The following is a 24,481-nucleotide window of genomic DNA, read 5'->3' as shown; positions in this document are numbered from 1 at the left end:
GGTAGCGATGATGATGATAATATTGTATGTATCTTGTCAATTGCTTTAGGGCCCTAGGGGGACCAGAATGGGAATTTCCATTCTGGAAAATAGGGACGGAGAACTGGCTGGGGGGAGTGGAGAAGGAGGAAGTGACAAGGAGGAGATGGTGCCAGCCATGGTGGCCGCAGGATGCATCTCTTTCTAGGCCACAGTGGAGGTGGTTAAGGGTCTAGTTTAACTGAACCAGAGGGTGTGAAAAGAGAATTTTCCATGAATTTGTGAAGAGAACCACAGCCATTACTCAACTTGAACTTCTCCCTGTGGCCCTCCCTGCCCCCTGCCTTTCTGGGTATTTTTGTCATGTTGTGAAACCCTGAAGCTTGCAGTGTCTCCTTTCTCTTCCTCTTCACTCCGTGGCCCAGGCACTCCCACCCACCTTTATCTTTTTCCTTCTTTGCCCTTCTGTATTTCCCGCCATTCCACCACCCACTGGGCACAGGGGCAAGAGCTGGGCTGCCCACTGTGGCTGTGTGCCTATCTCTGGGTGACAGCGGAGCCCCTCTGGTCTAAAGCCCATTGCTTTGCTGGCTGGAGCAAACATAAGGGCGATGAGGAGTCCAGACCCCTCAAGGGAAGAGTAACAGAGTAGTGACCATTCATTGAACTTGTTATTGTCTGCCAAACATTTAGGAACCATTACCATCACCCTTTTATTGGATTCATTTTAATCAGTCGTATGCTTCAGCAGCTCATTGTCCCAGCCAGGCCCGTTCATCCATTGGTTTACCCATCTATTTAGCCCCAGGATTCTCAGTTTCAACACTGATGACCATTTGTGGCCAGATTCTTCTTTGTTGTAGGGGCTGTTCTGGGCATTATAGGATGTTTAGCCGCATCCTTGATCTCTACCTACTAAATGCCAAATAGCAACCCCCCTCCACCCCATGACAACCAAAAAAGTCTCCAGACATTGCCAATTATCCCCTGGTGAGAGGGGGCAAAATCATTCCTATTGCCCTAGTCCTCTCTGATAGAACCTCTCTGACATGTTAACAGGTATTTCTTTTGTGTATGATCTTGCAGCTCTGTTAACTGCCTGCTCATATCGTTTGCCCAGTTTTCTATTCTGGTTGCCATTTTCTTCTTTTGATTTGCAAAGAGCGGTCCTTGTATATTTTAGATCTTGGTCCCATGTTGGTTTGGACCTGTGTTGTCTTTTTCTGCTATCCATGTATTAATTCTCACCTTACAGGTGAGAACACAGGGGCACAGAGCTCACGACTCTAGTAAACGGCGGAGCCTGGGACACGAGCCCAGGTCTCCATCCTCAGAGCCTAGGCACTGGACCTCTGGGGCACAGTAACATCCCTTCCTTCCAAACATGTCTTCACAGGAAAGCAGACAAGACCAGGCACTGAGACCCGAGGAGGGAAGGGAGGTGGCTGGCTCAAGGTCACACAGCTAGTCAACAGCATCACTTGGTTCTCCCTGATATGGTGCCAAGCATATTGGGAGTTGGATTTAGCCTATGCTTTGCTCTAGGAATGGTCAAGTTTGATGGCCAGTGTGTGAGGAGAGACCCCGGCGCTGGAGGGCAGAGGCGGTGGAAATCTGAGAGTGCCAGCCAGGGAGGCCTTCTTGCTAGCTTAGCCTAGAGGGCAGATGGACCAGGCTGCGGACTCAGACTTGGCAGGTTTCTGGACCTGGGCTTTCTGTATGGGCAGCAGTGCTGTCTGTGCCCGGAGCCCCAGCAGAAGGGTGCTTCTTACCAGGCCCAGGGGGTGACTGATGAAGGGGGAGCAGGGGAACAGCACTGGGGGCTTTGTTCCCTAAATGCCATTCACATGACTCTCTGACCTCAGAGTCCTTCCCCTTTCTCTTGTCTTTTTCTCCTTCACTGCCTCCAGCCCAGTTTCAGTTTCCCTTCTCTATTTTCCTTTTCTTAATCCGCACAAAGCCCTGGAGTTGCCCTGGGGCCTCCTGTCTCTTGTGAAGTTGGTTGCTAGTTCTTGGACTGCAGCCTCGGGGCCATCTGCTCCGGGGGGTGAAGAGGAGGCCTTGGGGCCTGTTAGGGAGCAGGCAAGGTCAAGGAGCCAGCATCCAGAGGCTGGTCTTGTACCAGGTGTCCTTCCGGGGTGCGGGGGTGGCAAGCCTCAGTGTCTGATGGCAACCGTGGTGCAGGCCCATCCGTGACAGACAGGTCTCTCTCATCACAGGGCTCATTCTACTGGCCTCGAGTCCTTCTCAGCAGAGAAGGGGCAGATGGGGCACCTTGGGCTTAGAGCTTCATCTTTAGTTTCTAGAATCTTCTCCCACAATGCTTCTGAACCCTATCTGCGCATTCAGAATCACCTAGGTAACTTCCCAAACAGACTGATGAGCAGGCCCCAAGCCGAGACTCTGGTTTCTTTGGTCTTGAGTTTAACCTGGGATGGGTTTCCCAGGTGGTGCTAGTGGTAAAGGACCCATGTACCAAAGCAGGAGATGAGGCACGGGTTTGATACCTGGGTAGGAAAGATCCCCTGGAGGAGAGCATGGCAACCCACCCCAGTATTCTTGCCTGGAGAATCCCATGGACAGAGGAGCCTGGTGGGCTATACCGTCCATAGGGTCGTGAAGAGTCTGACATGACTGAAGTAACTTAGCCTGCATGTACGCAGGAGACCAGGATGCATACCGTGCAGTCTCCCCAGATGAGTCCAATCAGGAATCGAGAGTCGTGCCTCTTTTTTACTGAGGGCTGTGTGTCACAGAGAGAACACGGGACGCAGTTTAGGAAGCCTGTGCTTGAGTCAGACCACTCTCAGTGAGACGCTTGTCCCTGGGCATAGTCCCTACTGTCTGCTGTCCCTGGGGACCCTAAGGAGAAATTTACCAATTTGTGGAATTTCAGACTTGGAAGGGACCCTGAAGGTCAACCAATCCACCCATCCCTTGTCCTCCAGACGAGAGGACTGTGGCTGGAGGGACTTTGTGGAACACCCGGGGTCCCAGAGGACTTGGGCAGGGTCAGGAAACCAGCCCAGTACGCAGGCGGTCTCTTCTCCCTGGCTACACTCAGCCAGGCCCTCTTGGGGAGTTCTCTCTAGATTAGATTGCTGAGGAGATTGTGTTTCTGAGAGCAGATCTGGAGGGGCATCTGGTCTCCCCACTGTTTCCTGGAGGAGGACACAGGCCTTCCGAGCCTGGGGGGAGGAGGGGGAACAATGACTAGAACCAGCGGACGTTGCTCTCAGCCAAACTTTGCAAGAGAACTTGCAGAGCTGCTGACTTTTTGCAGCTGTTTTATGAAGCCTGTGAACTGAAAGGGGAAGTTTGGCTGCATTTAGCAAGCTGTTCACAAAGAGGAATGGCGGGGGCAGAGGTGAGGAGGGTGGCCGAGTTGCGGAGCTGGAGGAGGAAGGTGGGCGAGCCGGGAGACATGCCAGCAAGGGCCCGAGGACAAGGGTTTGATTTGGGCCCACATGTTGTCACTTTGGAAGCTCTTGGGATTGGGGGATGGGGTGAGGGAAAGTGAGGGGGAGGGGAAAAGAAAAGAAAGGGGGGATGGTAGGAGTTCCCAGCCCGAGAGCCTGGCTTTTTCTTGGATTGAAAGCAAACGTGGAGAGTGCTGGGAGCATGCCCAGTTCTGCCTCCAAGTCCCAGCCAGTGGTTTCCTTTAGAGAGGCTCAGGGACACGGCGAGAGGTGCCAAGAGAGGGAGAGCTTTGTCAAGATGGCGCAGCCCACGGTCGAGTGATGTTAAAGGAGGAACTTCCCCTCTTCCCGAGATGCATGGAGATTTCTCTGGGCAGCCTGAAATGTCCCTTCCTTTACGGCCAGGAAGGTGTCTGGCTCCTCCTGGACTGACGTGGGGCCCAGGCTCCAAGGTGGCAGCAGGAGGGATCCCGCACAAGTCTCCAGAGGCCTGGACGGCTTCCGAGGGCCCGACTGAAGATCCTCATGCCCCAGTTTCCTGTTCTTGCTGGCACCCAGGAGGAGTCGTCCCACTGCCCTGTACCAAGTGCCCCGGCACAGGGAAGACAATGGTGTTCCTGGTGACCATGTGGTCACACCCCCCTGCCCCCTCCAAGCCCGCTTCCCTGCCAGAGTTGGCACCTGTTGGGTGCTGCACTGTGCTGCCCCCAGACCTAGCCTTGCCCGTGCCTGTATATGCGGGGGCGGAGTGAGGGGTGGAGGTTGCAGGGCACTGTAACCTTCACCCCGAGCTCTCTCGCAGGAGATCCTGCCCCCACCGGAAATGCACTGAGCAAAGCTTCTCTTCCCAAGGCCGCCTCACCCCAGAGGACCACGAGAAGAGACACGAAGAGGCAGGAGGGCCCCTCCGTCCCAACACTGACCATGCCACCCTGGCTGCAGAGATGGTGCTGCCGTCTTTCTTAGGAATGTCATAGAATTGGCATCCAGAGGGACCGCTCTGAGGACGGGCAGAGAAGGGGGGCCGGCACTGGTTGTACCTCTGTGGCTGAGCATCTGAGGCCAAAAGGGCACCTCTCAAGAGCCTGCTTAGTGTGTCCTGGCAAAGAAGGCCACTGGACTCAACTCACAAGACTGCCACTCACTTTGTTATTCAGAGAGTCTTTACTGAGTGTCAACTATGTGCCAACTGTTGTGCCAAGTGCTGGGGATGTAGAAGAGAGCAAACCAGACATAGTGTCCCTGGTCGGGGAATTTGAGGGCTTATTGTGCATCTGTGTCTCCACCATACCCATGAGGGTGGCCATGGTGCCGGGGCAGAAGGAGGCAAGACCCTTCCTCCCGTGGTCTCACTGGAGAGGAAAGATGCACACACAGGAAACACTCAGAATGAGACAAAAATGAAATAAACGCATGATTGACTCTGGTAACCACACGCTGAAGTGAACATGACCAGGTTCAGGGTTCAGGCCATGCAGGTCTGTAAGTGCTGTCAGTGGACGTGACGGGGCAGCCCCACTGGGCCTGAGTTACTTTTTTCAGGCTTCTTGGAAGAATCTGATTAGGTGGGCCTGATTATTAACCTTGAAAAAAGGCATCAGTTCTGCCATTGAGTGTATGGGACTGGAAAATCTCTATAGATTCTACCATCTTTCTTGATTCCCTTTTCCCATTTCCTCCTTCTCCTCCTTCTTCCTGCATCTCACCTAGAACAGGAAACCTTCCATGGCCAATGACTAGATGCCAGGTTTGGTTAAATGTCTTCTGTTTACAAAGCACGGTGCTAGCTGCAATAGGGTCATAGAGATAAACCACACAGACCTTATCCCTAAGGATCTTCAAACCAACTTGGGTTCACAGATTGATATAATAGGAGATAGTGAAAGATATGTACAAGCATGCAGACAATAAGAAAGTTGAGTCCGATCCCTGGTATAGGATTTGGAATATTGATTCTGTGTTATTTGTGTGTGTGGTATGCTGCCTTCTGTTTGTTGTTCGTTTTTCTCTCAAACTTCAGAAAAATTATAGGAATGTTACAGGTAATTTCTGTAAGCCCTTTTTCAAGATTCACTGATTTTTTACATTTTATGGAATCATTTGAGAACAAATTAGAGACATTTTGCTCTTTTACCTCTAAACACTTCAGTGTGTATTTCAAGGACATTGTTTTATGTAGTCTGGTTTCCTCATAGTTGAACCTTCTTCCTCTCACTTTCAGAAAGTGTTGGATCACTCTATACCCTAAATAAAGTTTATTTAATAGGAGACAGCTAGCTTGATTTTCTGCTTGAGGGTATGCTGGTGGCCTGGCCACTGGGACTGCTGGGTCACAGGGTCCCCTGGGAATCTCTGCTGGTGGCTGTGCCTGAATTGGCTTCCTGCTGGACAGCCGAATTGCCCCCTCCGAGGCCTGGCCAGGCCTTGGCTGAACTCTTGTTCTCTTTCTTTCCACTTTGTTCTTAAGTTTTTCTGCACATTCTCCCGCCCACAGATACGAATGTCGCATGATGTTGACTTTCCAGTGTCTAGCATGGCCTGGTGGAAGCACAGTGAGCTTGTTTGGACCTTCTCTCTGGGCCTTAGAGGCCAGCCTGGGCTCTCTGAAAACACAGGAGGCTTCCTTTCCCTGACTTGCAGGAGTGAGGAGCTATGGCATGCTCTGGCTCCCAGGCCTGTGGTCCTGCTCAGGACTGGCAGTCTTAGGCTGAGGGAACATTTTCCAGAGTACAGCTGAGGGACAGAACGTCTCCATGAAATGCGATGGGATGGGCAGGGTTTTGGAAAGGCCCCTGCTTGTTCTGGGAGGTGTTCAGGAGGCTGAGGTTTTGGAGATCCATGGTGGTTGTTCATGACTGCTCCCAGTTTGGGGAGGAGGAATGAATGGGTGCGCATTTCCTTGGGTTCAGTGGCAGAGGTGAAGCCCAGGACTGTTGGCCCTGGACAAGGCCCGCTGCTGGGCCCAGGGAGGGTGCTGGGCTTTGAAGGGGAACACTGCCTGGAGGACTGGCATCTGGAATCATGAGATGCTGTTCACATACACTGAGCCTTGGCCAGAGCTCTCCCAGCACTGGGCAAGACACAAACCCAAAATGATCTTCAGGTTCCACTCAAGGGTGCCTCTGATGGAGCAGGTAGAAGAAAACCCCAGTGAACCTATAAGACAGAACATACTGGAATAACTAGACAGATCGATCTCATGCACATAGAGGCCATAGAAGAGGGAGCCCAGAGCAGGCCTGAGCAGTCAAGAAGTGCCCTGGGGAGGAGGGGAAGACTCCTTTTCAGCAGCGTCTTCCTCTGTTCTTGCACACAGCCACCCAGGGTCCCATTCTAGCTCTGTTCTATCAATTTGGGCAGGTGGATTTATGTCCCTGAACCTGTTTTATCCTCTTTGAAATAAGAAATGGGGCACCTGAGCCATCTCCCGGGGACAGTGAGTACCAAGAGATAATCCAGCCAGGTCAGGGGGCTGCAGCAGAGCTTGGAGAGCTTATGAAAATACAGATACCTGGGCCCTAGCCCAGACCCTGGGAGCTGATTCTCTGGGGGTGAGGCCCAGGCCTGTATAGGTTTCCTTTTGAACAGGTTCCCCAGGTGGTCCTTGGAGCATAGGCCAGGTAACCGTGGGGTCTTCGCATTCTCAGCCCCTGACTCAACTGCAGGCGGCCGGGATCCAGACTCGGGCCTTTATTCTTTGCAATATTTTCCCTGGTGTCGACAGAGGTGGGTACAGGTGGGGGCACCTTGGCCTTCCCACCTGGCGATCCAGCACCTCCACCCCCTCCCCGCCCACCACCCGGGAGCTGAGCCGAGGTCCTGAATGTATCTGCTCTCTCCTTTCCTAAGAACCAGCCTCAATGCTTCCCATTACCATCTCCATGGCAGTCGCCTCCAGGGCCCCATGGAAATCACAAGGCTTTCTGAGGAGTCGTGCAGACTTGAGAAAAGACCCCGGGCCCCCTGCCCACCCCGGGCTCCCCCGGCCCTCTAATCCTGCTCGGAGCGCGGACACAGAGCTCCCTCTCTCCTTCGCGGCCTGGCCTCTCATTCTCCCACAGAGCTGACGTTTCTCTGCGGCCCAGCTGGCTGCAGTTTTTAGAAATAACAATATCCCCGGGGGGAGGAGCGGCGGGGTGAATGGGCGCCTTTGTCCTGGGCCCTGTGAAGCCCGATTAATTATGCGCTGCGGAGCGCGGGGAGCGCGGCGGCCCGGGCCCCCGGCGACTGAAAGGCCGGGGCTTGGGAGCGCGGCCGCCGGCTCCGCGCGGCCGCACAAAGGGCCGCGAATTAGAAAACCGCCAATTACCCCGCATTTTGTATTTGCCCTTGTCTCGCTGACACTGTGGACGGCCCCTTCCCGGGCGGCTGCACTTTGAGGCTTTTCCTGCTCTTTCTCGGTTACCAGGGGCGACTGGACAGAGGACTGGGGGGCTTGGGGAGAGTGTGAGGCGCCAAGTGTGCGGTGGGATCGTGTGCTGTGGGGTCGTGGGCGGGGGAGCAGCGTGTGGGGATCCCCGCCCCCGCCCCGCCCTTCTCCGGGACGTGGGTCTCACATCTCACGCTCTTGCCAAAGCAGGGACCGGTTCAGAATGCCGATCGCCGGGCCCTTTTCCAGAGGACCAGTTGACTCAGTAGGTCTGGGATGTCCGGGAAGCTGTATTTGAACAGGTAGTCTGGATGATTATATTTTTTAAAAAATTAAAGTATAATAGTGACATGCAGATATATATATTTTTTTGCAATATGGTTTATTTTTAAAAAAAAACTGTAGTATGAAAGTGTTGTACCTGTGTAGATGTTAAGTGTACAGTTCCATGCACTTTGACAAATATATATACATACGTCTGTGTTACCTTCATTCCATCCAGATTTCGAGGGGCTTCCCAGGTGGCACTACTGGTAAAGAACCTGCCTGCCAATGCAGGAGACAGAAGAATCATTGGTTGGATCCCTGGGTGGGGAAGATCCCTTGGAGAAGGAAATGGCAAACCATTCCAGTTATTCTTGCCTGGAGAATCCCATGGACAGAGGGGCCTGGAGGGCTACAGTCTATAGAATCTAGAAGAGTCAGGACTGATGAGACTTAGCATGCTGAACCGCAGATTTAGAACAATTCTATCTCTCCAGAAATTTCCCTGGATTTTCTTTCTAGTCTCCCCACTCCACCCTCCAGCCCCCAGGCAAACACTGTTCTGACTTCTGTCATCATCTGTTCAGTTTCACCTGTTTTTGGACTTCATAATACGTGGAGTCATACCGTATCCACTCTTGTTTCTGATTTCTGTCATTCAGTGGAATGTGTCTGAGATCCACCCATGTATCACCCGTGTTTATTTCTTTTTATTAATGGTTTATCTGTTCACCTGTTGATGGGCACCTGGACTATTTCCAATTTTTGGCTGTTATAAATAAAGCTGCTACGATCATTTTGTGCAAGTCTTTTTTTCAAACATATGTTTTAATATCTTTTAAGGGTAGAACTGCTAAGGAAGGTATTTAGCTTTAGTGGCTACTGCCAAACTTTTCCAAAGTGAGTTTACAATCTTGCATCCCTACCAGCAATGTAGGAGAGTTCCAGTTGCTCTTCTTTGTTAGCATTTAGCATTGTCAATTTTTTGATATTCGCCATTCTCATGGGTGTCGGATGGTATCTCACTGTAGTTTTCCAGCTAGGTGATTTTCATAGCTGAGCTCCAGTGACTCTACTTGGAGAAAATGCCCATCTAGTGTAATTCTTGTATTTGTCTGCAAGGTCCAGCAGGGTGAATGATGTCCCCAAGGCTGACAGCTGACAGAGATGGGATTAGAACATAGGACTCCTGACTATCAAATAAGTGCTGTCTCCTTGATATCCTTAATGTGAAATGCTACAGGTTGTATGTGTGTGAAGTGTGGGTCTTCCTCTACACAAGACCATTCAGAATAGACCTGGAAGGCCACTTCTGAAGAGTCCCTGTCTGCCACCCAAGCAGTAGCATCCATGCCTCTCTGGGGTCGAGAGACCAGGTAGATGTGGACACACGCACCCACAGAAACAAGGGTAGGTAGTGGCTGGTGTCTGGTTACCTTTGACCCTTACTCAGAGGGCACAGGCCAATTCTGAGAGTCCCTTTGCTCAGCCACTTATAGAGGGAGGGTCTTAGATAATCTCTCATCAAGCACAAAGGAGGTGCTGGGTGATGGAAATGAGGGGACAGGGATCCTGGGGCTTCCAAAGCCCTCCTTTGCCTATAAGCATTCTCCTAAATGGGTTTTCAAGACCCTCCAGAACCTGGCTGGATCTGTCCTTGCAGCCTTGTGTCTGGTTGCCTCCACCTTGCATATTGTACTCCAGCAATAATGGACACCTATCCATTCTTTCTCCTACCTATAATGTAGGTAGGATTGGGGATTGTATTATCCAAGGATGGCCCACCAAAATAGATAGCCCATGTGCCATACTGTTCTTGCAGTAAAACTTATAGTCTTCCTGCTGAGAGGTGGGAGTCTATCTTTCCTCTCATTGAATCTAGGCAGGAGCTTGTTACTGCTCTGGCTGATAGAGTTTAGCAGAAGTGGTGATTCTGGAAGCTAAGTAATATAAAGGAGATAACTTCCACATGGCTTTTTCACTTTTTTGGGGTGCTCCCCCTAGGAACCTAGCCTAGGAGAGACTGGGGTAGTGAACAAAGATCAGAGGAACAAATAAACAAAACAAGAGAGGGCCTTCATGGAAGGAACAGTGATGGGGCACCATGGAAACTAATTGACTCAACACCCGCACCTGAGGTCCAAATGAAAATCAAAATCCCTTTTGGAAATGATATTCCTGACTTTATTTTTTCCTTATCAATAATTATTTTAATTTTGAATATTTTTTTCCAGAAGTATATAACACTTGTTTTGTCTAATTACAAAACAGCACATTCATATTCAACTGATAGGAAGAGTTCAAAGGAAATGCTTTATTGAAGGGAACCCATGTCTGTGACAGACCTTTCTCTGAGGACAGATGTCCTGAGTTTCAATATTTTCCTCTATTCCTCCTTTTTCATTTTCTTCCAATTTTATTGAGCTGTAATTGACATATAGCACTGTATAAGTCTGAATAAACCGTATGTGTAAGCACAGCACAATGATATGACTTATATACATCATGAAATGATGAGCACGTAAGTTTAGTGAACATACATCTCATATTGATACAAAATTGAAGATACTGTGGACTTTAGGATGGCACTTGCTGCTGCTGCTACTGCTAAGTCGCTTCAGTCGTGTCCGACTCTGTACGACCCCATAGACGGCAGCCCACCAGGCTCCCCTGGCCCTGGGATTCTCCAGGCAAGAACACTGGAGTGGGTTGCCATTTCCTTCTCCAGTTATCTGTAGGCAAAGGGGAAGAAGGATATGGGGCAGAGATGTAGCTATAGCTCTGTAAAGTTTTCTTTCTCTAAAAATTAAAGAACTTTTTGGACTTTTCTGGTGTCACATTGGATAAGAATCCATCTTGCAATGCAAGGGATTTGGGTTCAATCCCTGGTCCAGGAAGATTCCACATTCTGCAGAGCATCTAAGCCCCTGTGCCATAATTACTGAGCCCACGATTTAGATCCCATGCATGCATGCTGAGTTGTGTCTGACTCTTTTCGACCCCATGGACTGTAGCCCACGAGGCTCCTCTGTTCATGGGGATTCTCTAGGCAAGAATACTGGAGTGGGTTGCCATGCCCTCCTCCAGGGATTCCTGACCCAGGGGTTGAACCTGTGCTTCCTGCGTCTTCTGCATTGCAGATGGATTCTTTACCCACTGAGCCGCCTGGGAAGCTCTTCAAGAGCCCACAAGCCACAGCTAATGAGCCCACACTCTACAACTACTGAAGCCCACCCATGGTTCTAGAGCCTTGCTCCCCAACAAGAGAAGCCACTGCAATAAGAAGCCTGTGCACTGAAAGGAAGGATAGCCCCCACTCTCTGAAACTAGAGAAAACCCACACACAGCAATGAAGACCCAGCACAACTAAAAAAAATAATAAGGAAATCTGAAGCAAGATGGCAAACTGTTGACATCTGTTGTATCTGGGGAGCGGCAACATAGGCTCCTATTAGATTATTTTAACTGTGTCATCATTTAAAGAGTAGAGGTTGCTCTTCAAGACACTGCAACCTACTTTTGTGATTTTGCCAGAATTCATTTCTGGTCGTAGATTGGCCTCTGAGTAGTTTATGGAACTGAATGACTGCGGGTCTGCCAGAGTCACAAGTCCCAATAAGAAGCAGAATATAAAGAGTTGACTATATGTTGATGATAAAAGCACTCATAAATAAGATCTTTGGTAAATGGAAAATGTCATTGCCAGCTGCATAAAGAGTGAAACCAAATGGCTGAACAGTCACAAAAATTTGTTGTTTTTTTTTTGGACTGACTGGATCAGATCAGCCTCTCAGGACTTTGTGGGAAGGACTTCAATTAACTATTGGCCTTCCTGGGGATGACCAATACTAGACAGTTTTACAGAACTGCTGTAGACAACTCTTGGAGGGCCGCACAGCTCTCACTTAGGGCCTTATGGTGAGGGGCTCAACAGTTTAATCTACTGTCTAGATTTTTTTTTTTTAATTAAAAAAATTTTTTTGACTGCACTGTGCTGCATGTGGGGCCTTAGTTCCTGGGCCAAGGATCGAACTTGTGGCCCCTGCTTTGGAAATCCAGGGCTTCCCTGGTGGCTCAGATGGTAAAGAATCTGCCTGCAATGCAGGAGATCTGGGTTCAGTTCCTGGGTTGGGAAGATCCCTGGAGAGGGGAATGGCTATCCTCTCCAGTATTCTTGTCTGGAGACTTCCATGGACAGAGAAGCCTGGCAGGCTACAGTCCATGGGGTCACAAAGAGTCAGACATGACTGAGCAACTTACACTTTCACTTTTCACTTTCAACCACTGGACTGCCAGGGAACAAGATCGCTACAGTATAGGTTCTGTACCAGGTGACTCCCCCATCATAGTTGGTGGGTATGGAGGGAGTAACTGAACTAAATTGGGCTGATCAGATTCTTTCTCTGAAGATTCTGGATCTGGAGGAAGCCATTGGAATGGGGCTGCTTTAATGCAAGCGCTCTAGGGAGGAGGTTCATTGACCCTAGGTGCTTAAGTCCTTTGCATTGCCCTGGGTCTGGCCTTTCTTGAGATTCACTTGTTCATCCTTTTCTTGAAATTTAATAAATTGATTATTATCATGTGCTAGTGTTGATTTCCGTTACTCGTCCTGTGGAGCAGGTAGATGCAATGTCTCATTTTTCCTTCCATACTTCCCCTGGTGCTGCTGTTAGTACATGTGGTGTTTTTGTTGGGTTAGAAGAATGTGCCTCTCTGGGCGGACAAATTAGAAAAAGCTGTTTTTTACCTCCAGGCAGACACAGTTCATCACCCGACTGGAAGGTCTGGCCAGTGGAATGTGGGGTTGGGTTTCAAGCCTCGCTCCACTCACTTCCTTGGCCAGGCTCCTTTGTGCAGTGCACAGACTGCATAACCATCCATGGTGATCTTGCCTGACCACCATTTGTGTTCCGGCTGATTCATCCTTCGTATCAAGGAGCCATCCAGAATACGAAATTTTATTCCAGTTAGGAGTTGCTAGAAGTGTTGGTCTGTTATGCAAACCCTATTCAGGACTTCATGACAAAGATGTCATTTTTAATCTCTGAAATCAGTTGAAAGTCAAGACTTAAAAGAAATTTAGGAAAACTCCAGGGCCTGGGTAAAAAAAAAGTTTCATTTTCTGATACATAATCTGCAGACTTTTGTGGAAGCTCTCCATCAAATGGTCTGGCAGACACTCTTGAAATGTCAAGGGACATGACTCTTTCCCCTATGTGAAAACATTATTGAGAAGGTGAGAGCTGATGTGCAGGAGTGAGGTGACAAGGTGTCTCAGGCCATGATGAGAATAACATGGAAACCACAATGAAGGCACAGATGGCCACAGCGAAGAAAATGATCTCAGGGAGGAGAAAATGCCTTGGGAGAAAAGTGAAAGTGAAGTTGCTCAGTCGTGTCCGACTCTTTGCGACCACATGGACTGTAGCCCACCAGGTTCCTCTGTCCATGGGATTTTCCAGGCAAGAATACTGGAGTGGGTTGCCATTTCCTGCTCCAGGGAATCTTCCCGACCCAGAGATCGAACCCGGGTCTTCTGCATTATAGGCAGTCGTTTTACCGTCTGAGGGATGGCTACACCAATTCCGATTCACTCATTAAGTTTCTTGCAGCTAATATGAGTCTCGCTACCTTTCTGAAAGCTGAGTACGGAAAATCAAGTCAGGAGCTTTCCCAAGACAGAGGACCCACCTGCCCGTATATCATGAACCATCTGCTCCTGTGTCCATAAATATAGGAGGCAGCGTAGACTAGTAAGCAGTTAAGGATGTGAGGCTAGGGCCAGAATGACACGTCAAAGTGTTTCGCTTAGTTGTGTTTGACTCTTTGTGACCCCAAGGACTGTAGCCTGCCAGGCTTGTCTGTCCATGGAATTCTCCAGGCCAGAATACTGGAGTGGGTAGCTATTCCCTTTTCCAGAGGACCTTCTTGACCCAGGGTTCAGACTTGGTTCTCCTGCATTGCAGGCAGGCTCTTCACTGTTCTGAGCCACCAGGGAAGCCCAAGAGCCAGAATGTGCTGTGCTAAGTTTCTTCAGTCACATCTGACTCTTTGGGACCCCATGGACTGTATGTAGCCTGCAAGGCACCTCTGTCCATGGGATTCTCTAGACAAGAATACTGGAGTGGGTTTCACCATTTCCTTCACCAGGGGATCTTCCCAACCCAGGGATTGAACCTGCATCTCTTGAGTCTCCTGCACTGGCAGGCGGGTTCTTTACCACTAGGGCCACCTGGGAAGCCAAGAGCCAGAATGGCTGGGTTCAAATCTCAACTCTGTCACTTGCCAGCTGTGTGACCTTGGATGTGTTACTTAACTGCTTGTGATGGTTTGATAATGTGCCCACAACGCTTTAACTCTCTTCTCATCAGAATTCGAGTCGGGACTTCCCTGGTGATTCAGTGGCTAAGACTCTGAGCTCTCAGTGCAGGGAACCCAGATTCTGTCCCTGGTCAGCGAACTAGATCCCACAGGCCTCAGCTGAAGATCCCGCAACCAAGACGCAGTACGGCCAAATAAATAACTATTAAAAGAAAGAATTGGAGTCTTTGGAGAATTCCCTGGTAGTGTACTGGTTAGGACTCTGGGCTTTCAGTGAGGAGGAACCAGGTTCAATCCCTGATCAGGAACTAAGATCCTATAAGCCACTGGAGTGGGGGAAAAAAAAAATTAGTCTCTGTCCCTTCCCCTTGAACCCAGGTATGCATTTAAGAGTGCACAAACAGAATGCAGCAGAAGTAACCATATAATTTCCAGGGCATGGTTAGAAAAGACCATGAAGTTTCTGGTGGTTTCTTTGGGGTCACTCATGTTGGGAGCCTTCAGCCAGCCACCCTAGGCTACCTTGTAGAGATAGATCACATTCAAAGACAGAGATACCTGAGAAGCCCCAGCCATCTAACCCCAAGCCATTTGAGTCTTCCTAGCTTATGCCCCCGGAGAAGGCAATGGCACTCCACTCCAGTACTCTTGCCTGGAAAATCCCATGGACAGAGGAGCCTGGTAGACTGCAGTCCATGGGGTCTCAAAGAGTAGGACATGACTGAGCAACTTCACTTTCACTTTTCACTTTCATGCATTGGAGAGGGAAATGACAACCCACTCCAGTGTTCTTGCCTAGAGAATCCCAGGGATGGGGGAGCCTGGTGGGCTACCATTTATGGGGTCGCACAGAGTTGGACACAACTGAAGCGACTTAGCAGCAGCAGCTTATGTCCCAGGCATGCAAATAAAGAAGCATTTGAGTTCATCTCAGCCCCAGGCACCGACTGACTAGAAACTCCTGAGAGAGATTCTGAGAGAACTGTGACTTAGTCCCAGACAACCCCTAGATCTGTGAGCTAAATAAATAAGTGTTATTGTTTTCAGATCATCATTCTGGGACGGTTTGTCCTAATGCAGTATAGCTGATACAGACTTTTTGATATCTAGACCTGGAGAGCAGCCTAATACATGGCGTGGGACTAGGAGGTGGGCAGAAATCATATGGCTTTGAAGCTATTGTTAGTGGAAGCCTGATGGCCCTTCAGGAGTCTGCTGGTGAAGACTTACAGGAAAGTGAGGTCAATGTTATTAGAAGCAGCAGGAGAGGGATCTTTATTATGCAGTAGAGGAAAATTTACGACATTTTCACTTGAGGTGATGTGGACAATAGAAAATGGACCTGATTAGCCAATGATTTGCACTAAGGAGATTTTTGAGCAGAATGTTAAAAAATGCCAGATATGCAGATGATGCTACCCTAATGGTAGAAAGTGAAGAGAAACTTAAGAGCCTCTTGATGAAGGTGAAAGAGGAGAGTGAAAAAGCTGCCTTAAAACTCAACATTCAAAAAACGAAGATCCAGTCCCATCACTTAATGGCAAATAGATGGGGAAACAATGAAAACAGTGAGACACTTTATTTTCTTGGACTCCAAAATCATTGCAGATGGTGACTGCAGCCATGAAATTAAAAGATGCTGGCTCCTTGGAAGAAAAGCTATGACAAATGTAGATAGCATATTAAAAAGTAGAGACATCACTTTGCTGACAAAGGTCCGTATAGTCAAAGCTATTTTTCCAGTAGTCATGTATAGATGTGAGAGTTGAACCATAAAGAAGGCTGAGTGCCAAAGAATTGATGCTTTTGAACTGTGGTGCTGGAGAAGACTCTTGAGAGTTCCTTGGACAGCAAGGAGATCAAACCAGTCAATCCTAAAGGAAATAAGTCCTGAATATTCATTGGAAGGACTGACGCTTAAGCTGAAGCTCCAATACTTTGGCCACATGATGGGAAGAGCCAGCTTGTTGGAAAAGACCCTGATGCTGGAAAAGATTTAAGGCAGGAGAAGAAAGAGGCGACAGAGGATGAGATGGTTGGATGGCATCATCAACTCAATGGACATGAACTTGAGCAAACTCTGGGAGATAATGAAGGACATGGAAGCCTGGTGTACTGTAGTCTACTGGGTCAGAAAGAGTCAGACATGACTTAGAGACTGAACAACAATAACAAATTATAAGGATAGAGAAATATGAGTTTAAAAGGAAGCTTTAATTTTTAAACAAAATTTATAAGAAATATAAAAAAGCAAAGGATTTGTTGGGTTTACAAGTAAATCATATTTCTCATTCTCAGACTCCCCAGGTAAGAGTTCTCAAACTATGAAAGGGCTTCAGGACAAAGATAAAATTCAGAATAGGACTATAAGAACCTTAATAAAACTTCAGAAAGAGCTAACACTTCCTAAAATCTTTCAGATAGACAAAAGCCCTCTAACTATTTCAAGAGTGTGCCTCACAGATTCTCTTCATTAAATGATAGGGCTTCTAAAACTGTAAGGGGATAATCCTTCTTGAAAGTTAAAGTCTCTCAGTCATGTTCGACTCTTTGCAACCCCATGCACTATACAGTCCATGGAATTTTCAAGGCCAGAATACTAGAGTGGGTAGCCATTCCCGTCTCCAGGAGATCTTCCCAACCCAGGGATCAAACCCAGGTCTCCCACATTGCAGGTGGATTCTTTACTGTCTGAGCCACTAGGGAAGCCCCAACAGCATCCATAGGAAACTCACGAAGTTTTAAACTGAATTACATTGGCAAAAGCACCATCAGCTTATACTAAAAGAGACAGAGTAGAACAAAATGACCCCCCTGCAATTTTTTTTTTTTTGGAACTTCAGGCCCCAAATTCTATGGGAAGGAAGAAAACAGAAAACAGCTTTCTGGCTGTTTCAGGTTTTTTTGGCTCAGTTGCCAAAAAACAGCCACTTTTTTTTTAATAGAAAAGAAAGAAAAATTAAGAAAGTGGAAGCAAAAACCCAGAGGATAGATCTAAGTACCACAGAGAAATTTTCCCAGGCAGTTGAACAGAGCTCTAATCATGAAACTGACCATATGCGCCTGGCTGGATTTCAAAATTGCTGTGGACTGGTTACTCCTGTGTGCCTCCTTCTCCGCCCATTTTGAAGTGGTCCTCCTAGGCCTGTTCCATTACTGTGTATTGGATGTGCATGGAAAAAATAAGTTGTCTCTTCAGCCCACAAGTCTTTAGATAAAGAGGAATAGTACTCAAGGAACTGTGCCTAAGGAATTGCCTCTGAGGACCCTCCTGCATAGCTGGGTGATTTAGATGACAAGAATCTAGACCTCTAGTCTAAACCTGATGCCATAGTGGATGAGACTTTGGGGAGATCACTGGAAGCAAGTGAGTGTCTTTTGCATGTGAGAAGAATGAAATGAATTGATGTGCAGAGAGTAGTCTATGATGGTTCTAAACATGGCTTAAATTTGTTGACACATTTTCTACCAAGAAACAGAATTGATGTCCCCTCCCCCATGTCAGGGTAAGCCTTTGTAACAGCCTTAACAAATAAAATATGGCAGAAGTGACACTGTATTACTTCCAAGACTAGGTAGGAAAGGCATCACAGCTTCTGTTTTGCTCTCTCTCCCAGGACACATGCATTTCGACTTCTGAGTTGCCATGGGAAAAGTCCAGTTATTCTGAAGTTGCCATGTTGGAGAGCTCGGGTGGAGAGGTCATACAGAGTTAGAGATGCCCCAGGACCCTGTTTCAGCCTGCCCTGTTCGCATCCTCACAGCCCAAGTGCCAGGTATGTGGAGGGGCCTTTAAGACTAACCCAGCCTCAGTCACAGTCTGACTACAACCTCATAAGACCCTAAGCCCAGAATTTCCCAACTGAGTTACTTGTTACCTGAGCTATAGGATCTGGGAAAGGTAATAAACCATCGTTTCATTGAAACCCACTAAGGAGTTCTAGAGTTGTTTTTAACTCAACAATAGATAACCCCTCTTTTTTTTTTTTTTTGGCCACACTGTGAAGCATGTGGGATCTTAGTTCCCCAACTAGCGATCAAGCCTGTGCCCACCTATAGTGGAAGCACAGAGTTTTAACCAGAAGAGAATTTTAATTAATTAATTTATTGTTGGCTGCGCTGGGTCTTCGATGCTTTGCATGGGCTTTCTCTAGTCACGCAAGTGAGGGCTACTCTTGGTTGTGGTGCACCGGCTTCTCATTGCACTGGCTTCTCTTGTTGCTGAGCACGTTTCTAAATGTATAGGCGTCAGAGCTGAGGCATGTGGCTCGGTAGCTGTGGCTCACAGTCTCTAGAGCTTGGGTTCAAAAGTTAAGGCACAGTGGCTTAGTTGCTCCACAGCTTATGGTATCTTCCCAGACCAGGGATTGAACCCGTGTTCCCTGCATTGGCAGAATTCTTATCCATTGTGCCGCCAGGGAAATTCGTTTCCCGATAAACTTTTTAAGTAACCTTTTCATTATCTATAAATAGGGCTAATGATAATACCTATTTCAAAGAAGGGTAAATGAGTTACATTTGTGAAGCCTTGAGCATGGTGTGAACCTAACATTCAATAAATGTTACTTACCTTTTGCAGAGCTTCTGAGGGTTGTTATCCTGAATGATAACTTTGGATCAAACAAAAGTGATATTTAAAGTTTACTCCATCCCAGAAGAAACTATTTGCCTGACAGTGTTTATTTGTTGAGTAAGTGAAAAAAGAAGAAAAAGAACACTTTTGGGTGTTAGCTGGTCTCCAAAGATGACGCTTCCTTATATTCATTGCCTGGTAGAGTCTCTGCCCTCTGATGGAGAAGGCTAAGAGGCTTATGAAAGCTTCCTGATGGTAGAGACTGATTGAGGGGGAAACTGGGTCTTGTTCTGATGGGTGAGGCCATGCTCAGTAAATCTTTAATCCAATTTTCTGTTGATGGGTGGGGCTGTGTTCCCTCCCTGTTATTTGACCTAGGGCCAAACTATGGTGGAGGTACTGAAGATAATGGTGACCTCCTTCAAAAGGTCCCATGCAGCACTGCTACACTCAGTGCCCCCAACCCTGCAGCAGGCCACCGCCGACCCACGCCTGCGCCAGAGACTCCTAGACACTCACAGGCAAGTCTGGGTCAGTCTCTTGTGGGGTCACTGCTCCTGGGTCCTGGTGCACACAAGGTTTTGTTTGTGCCCTCCAAGAGTCTGTTTCCACAGTCCTGTGTAAGTTCTGGCAGCTCTATGGTGGGATTAATGGCGACCTCCTCCAAGAGGGCTTATGTCATACCCAAGTCCGCTGCACCCAGAGCCCCTGCCCCTGTGGCAGTCCACTGCTGACCCGTACCTCCTCAGGAGACACTCAAACACCTGACCTGCCTCTTGAGAAATCTGTGTGCAGGTCAAGAAGCAACAGTTAGAACTGGACAGGGAAAAGCAGACTGGTTCCAAATTGGGAAAGGAATACGTCAAGGATGTATATTGTCACCCTGTTTATTTAACTTATATGCAGAGTACATCATGAGAAATGCTGGGCTGGATGAAGCACAAGCTGGAATCAAGATTGCCGGGAGAAATATCAATAATCTCAGATATGCAGATGACATCACCTTTATGGCAGAAAGTGAAGAGGAACTCAAAAGCCTCTTGATGAAAAGTGAAAGAGGAGAGTGAAAAAGTTGACTTAAAGCTCAACATTCAGAAAACGAAGATCATGGCATCTGGTCCCATCACTTCATGGGAAATAGATGGGGAAACAGTGGAAACAGTGTCAGACTGTATTTTTCTGGGCTCCAAAATCACTGCAGATGGTGACTGCAGCCATGAAATTAAAAGACGCTTACTCCTTGGAAGAAAAGTTATGACCAACCTAGACAGCATATTAAAAAGCAGAGGCGTTACTTTGCCAACAAAGGTCTGTCTAGTCAAAGCCATCGTTTTTCCAGTGGTCATGTATGGATGTGAGAGTTGGACTATAAAGAAAGCTGAGGGCCAAAGAATTGATGCTTTTGAACTATGGTGTTAAAGAAGACTCTTGAGAGTCCAGGAGACTCTGTAAGGAGATCCAGCCACTCCATCCTAAAGGAAATAAGTCCTGAATATTCATTGGAAGGACTGATGTTGAAGCTGAAACTCCAAAACTTTGGCCACCTGATGCAAAGAACTGACTTATTTGAAAAGACCCTGATGCTTGGAAAGATTGAAGGCAGGAGGAGTAGGGGACGACAGAGGATGAGATGGTTGGATGGCACCACTGACTGATGGACATGAGTTTGAGTGAACTCCGGGAGTTGGTGATGGACAGGGAGGCCTGGCGTGCTGCGGTTCATGGGGTCGCAAAGAGTCGGACACGACTGAGCGACTGAACTAAACTGAACTGAGAGTCTCTGCCCACACTGAATCTGGTCTGGGACAGCAACTCTCCTTAACCATAGAATATAGCCAAAGGGGTACTGCTTCAGTGTTGGCCTAAGCTTTAGTGAGGTGTAGGGCTCCCATTTTTGCACTTTTGAGAGCCCTGTGCTGTCAATGTAAGAAGTCTTGTGCTCTGCTGGAGAATTCCACATGAAGAGGGAGAAACCCTGAGACTAGTTGGAGACAGAGGGAACTTTAGCAATCCTAGAGTCCCAGCTGAGCCCAGCCTTTCAGGGTCCTGGCCAGGGTGACAGACACAAGAATCTGGCATCTTGATTCAGACAGTCAAGGGCCCAGATGACTGCCATCCCAGGTGCCATCTGACTTGTAGCAGCATGAGAGACCCTAGCGAGATTGATAGAAGAACTGTCCAGGTAACTTATAAAATCTTGAAAGATGATAAATATTTGTTGTTCATTTTAAGCCACTATGTCTTAGAGTGGTTTGCTATATTGCAGTAGATAACCAAAAAGGAAGCACCCAGGATAGCGCCTGGCATACAGTAGGTACTCAATGAATATTGCTGACTAAATGAATGAACCTCTTCATTCTTTTCCTAGGGCCTGGTGCTCTGAGATGCCTCCCAGCCCCCTGCTCACCCCTCTGCACCTGCCTTATCTTATTGCCCAGGGACTACTGGGGCTAAAGTGAAAAGGGGGCTTCTGCTGGGCTCTTGAGTGCACAAAAGCCTGAAATGACAGTTTCCTTTGTGAGAAAAATCCCAGCCTCTGGATGTCTAAGGCAATGTCTTCCCACTTTTTGGTAAAACAGGCAGGTTTACTATATTTATTTTTTTTTTAAGTATTTATTTATTGTCTGTTTGTTTAGCTGCATCCTGTGTGTCCTGCAGGATCTTCTTATGCCACGTGGACTCTAGTTGTGGCACAAGGACATAGTTGCTCCTGCAGCATGTGGGGTCTTAGTACCCAGACCAGGGATTGAACTCGTGTCCCCTGCATTGGCAGGCAGATCCTTTACGTGGGAAGCCCAGAAGGTGGATTGTTAACCACCGAACCACCAGGGAAGTCCCTCGTCTATATTTCTGAAGAGGAAAGACGTGAGAATCAGCTCTGGAGTCCATCTACCCTGGGTTTGAGTCCATGCTCCTCCATGTCTTGACTACGTGACAGTGAACTGCTGATTTAACCAACTTTCTTATCTGCCACATGGGCTCCAGATAAAGCTTCAGTGCAGAAACTCAACATGCTATCCTCTGTACAGCACCTGCAGCACAGCAGGTACCACAGAGCTGTGAGTGTGTCTAAACAAGGGTAAATCTCAGAGACAATGCAGAGCAAAATATGCCCATGGCCAGAGCACACACCATTTGTGATTCCACTGAAACAAAGTCCCCAAAAGGGGAAAATTAATTGATGGTAAGAGAAAGAAACTTCTGAGAGTGGTTACCACTAAGGGGGGGGTTATTGACTATGAAGGGCTCCAGGGAAACTTCTAGGGTATTTGAAATGTTCTATATTTTGATCCATTGAGCCATGCCATTTAAGACAGTTTGATGCCTATATGTTACATCTTAATAAAGGAGTTGAGAAAGTGTCAGTGTATCATCCCTTCACTCAGGCATGATCTTTAGGAGTTTCCTAACTTCCAGGCCTTTTGCCCCCACGGGGCTGTCTAACCTTGCCTGCTCACCCCCAAGTCCACCCTGAGAGCAGCCTTGGGTGACGCTATCCTAGCGCTTGGTGTAAGTTGGCTGTCACTGCCAGACTTGACCTGGGGCCGATTCTAGGATGAGAACTCAGTTGGAACATGGGCTGACTTTCTGCTCTTGGGACGGGCTCTGGGGCTTTTCAAGACCTGAGTGGGGCATCCTGCTTCAGGATCGCTGGGGAGGCAGCGGTGGGATCCTCGATGCCCTTGGGAGTTTGTGAGTGGGAAGGGGGTCTTACTACCCGCCAGCGAAGACCTGGGGGCTCTAAGGGGCTGCTGCGGAGTGTTTGGAATAAATGAGCAGCAGGATCACGTCCTTGGCGTGGCGGGCCCAGTTCCTGGAAGGAGAGCCGGGAGGGGTGGGCGCTGAGGGCGTCCGGACTGGGCAGAAATAAAGAGCTTCTTCTGCTCACAAGCCTGCTATTTGAGGACCTGGAGCCATGACGTCCCTCAAAGTTTCCATTCTCTGCGCTGCAGCTGTTGGTTACGTGTTTCATTCAAAATGCTTTGCAGGAAGCAGCAGGCTCCACATTCCAGGGCTTTTAGTCATTTTTTCTCTCAGAGCTTTGGGGCCAGGATTAGAACGTTCTTCAAACCACACTGTCCTCGGCAGGACTCCCAAGAGGAAGTGGGTGGGCCCCTGGAGGATGAGAACATGGGCCCCAATTCAGAGATGGAATGAAAAAAGATTAAGGCCAGCACAAGTAAACTCCTAGAGAGATGGCTGAGCCGGTGGCCCACGTAGGGTGAGGGCGGAAGCCTAAGAGTGGCGACTCTTGCCTTCCCAGCAATGGGCCACAGGGAACTCAAAGTCTCTGGCCCACGTGTATGTGTGTGTGGTGTGAGACCGAACTGAATTCGTGGAGTGTTTCATCCTGAGTGACCCACACACTCTGCCCCTTGCTTTGGTTCTTGCCCTCAGGCCAAGCAGAGCGTGACATGCTGCAGGGGTGGGTGTGGTGACATACGTCTGGATTTGGGAGAGAAAGAGAAGCACTTTAGCAAATGGACCCCACAGATACATGAACCCAGAGAAACCACAACAAATGTTTGCTGAGTGTCTGCTGTGTTCCTGGAGCTGGGCCGAGTGTTGGCAATACAACAGGGTACAAGATGGAATCCATCCCTGCCCTCCCAGCAAGGCCTGGGAAATAAGGCCTGGAAGGAGTCCACTGGGATAAGGGGGAGACAGCAGATGAAAGGAATAGGAATTGGTAGGGGCCAGATTCTGGTGGGCAGAGAGGAGGCGAGTATAGACGGCCTCCAGAGATCGTGTAGGTGGTGTAGGTGGTGCAGCACAGAGAATGGGAAGGGTAGGGCAGAGCCCAGTAGAAGTTTGGGTGGGATGCAGTGGTGGAAGCTCTGGAAGGAGAAGGTGCAGAGCCCCAGCGACTCTGAAGCAGGATCCACCCACCCCGGACCCACCCGCCCCACCCCCTCCCCGCCCAGGTCTTGAAAAGCCTCAGAGTCTGTTTCAAGGAGGAGAGAAGGGCCAGGGGTTCCTGGGCAGCCACGCAGCCGGGTGCCACCTTGTCCCCTGAGCACCTGGGGCAGAGGGAAGGAAGTCCTGTGAGAAGTCTAGTCCAACATTTAGACCAAAATGTCAAAAAAGTTCCTGCATGTAGGCAGAATTTAAAATATGTCCCCCTGAGATTTCTCATCTTAATGCCTGATTACGAGAAGATATCAAGCCCCTGATTCTGTGACATTATATGCAAAATGATTTTAAAAACTAATTTTAGGGTTTTGAATCAGTCAACTTGAATCAAAAGGGAGATTATCTGGTCGGTGTGCCTAATCACACAGGTTCTTTAAAATAAGTAGGGGGTTTGGACTTCCCTGGTGGCCTAGTGGCTGGGAATCTGCCTGCCAATGCAGAAGACACGGGCTTGATCCCTGGTCTGCGAAGATCCCATATGCGGTGGAGCAACTAATCTCCTGTATCACGACTACTGAATTCTGCACGCCCCAGAGCCTGTGCTTCACAAGAGAAGCCACCACAATGAGAAGCCCATCTACTGCAACGAATAGTAGCCCCTGCTTATTTCAGCTAGAGAAAGCCTGCCCAGAGCTATGAAGA

The 24,481-nt window shown here is 48.4% G+C and overlaps 1 long non-coding RNA gene across 1 annotated transcript; it reads left to right on the top strand.

Moving 5' to 3' along the window:
- Positions 1-117: 117 nt before the first annotated feature.
- LOC133256938 (uncharacterized) lies at positions 118-8,827 on the top strand. The gene is made up of 2 exons (XR_009739345.1): positions 118-8,069; positions 8,270-8,827. It is a non-coding gene; the product is annotated as an uncharacterized LOC133256938 (long non-coding RNA).
- Positions 8,828-24,481: the final 15,654 nt, after the last annotated feature.

This window comes from Bos javanicus, chromosome 11, assembly GCF_032452875.1.
Source record: "Bos javanicus breed banteng chromosome 11, ARS-OSU_banteng_1.0, whole genome shotgun sequence".
Lineage (NCBI taxonomy): Eukaryota > Metazoa > Chordata > Mammalia > Artiodactyla > Bovidae > Bos > Bos javanicus.
Note: the sequence above shows the minus strand (reverse complement) of the source record. Positions and strands in the feature narration are given on the sequence as shown.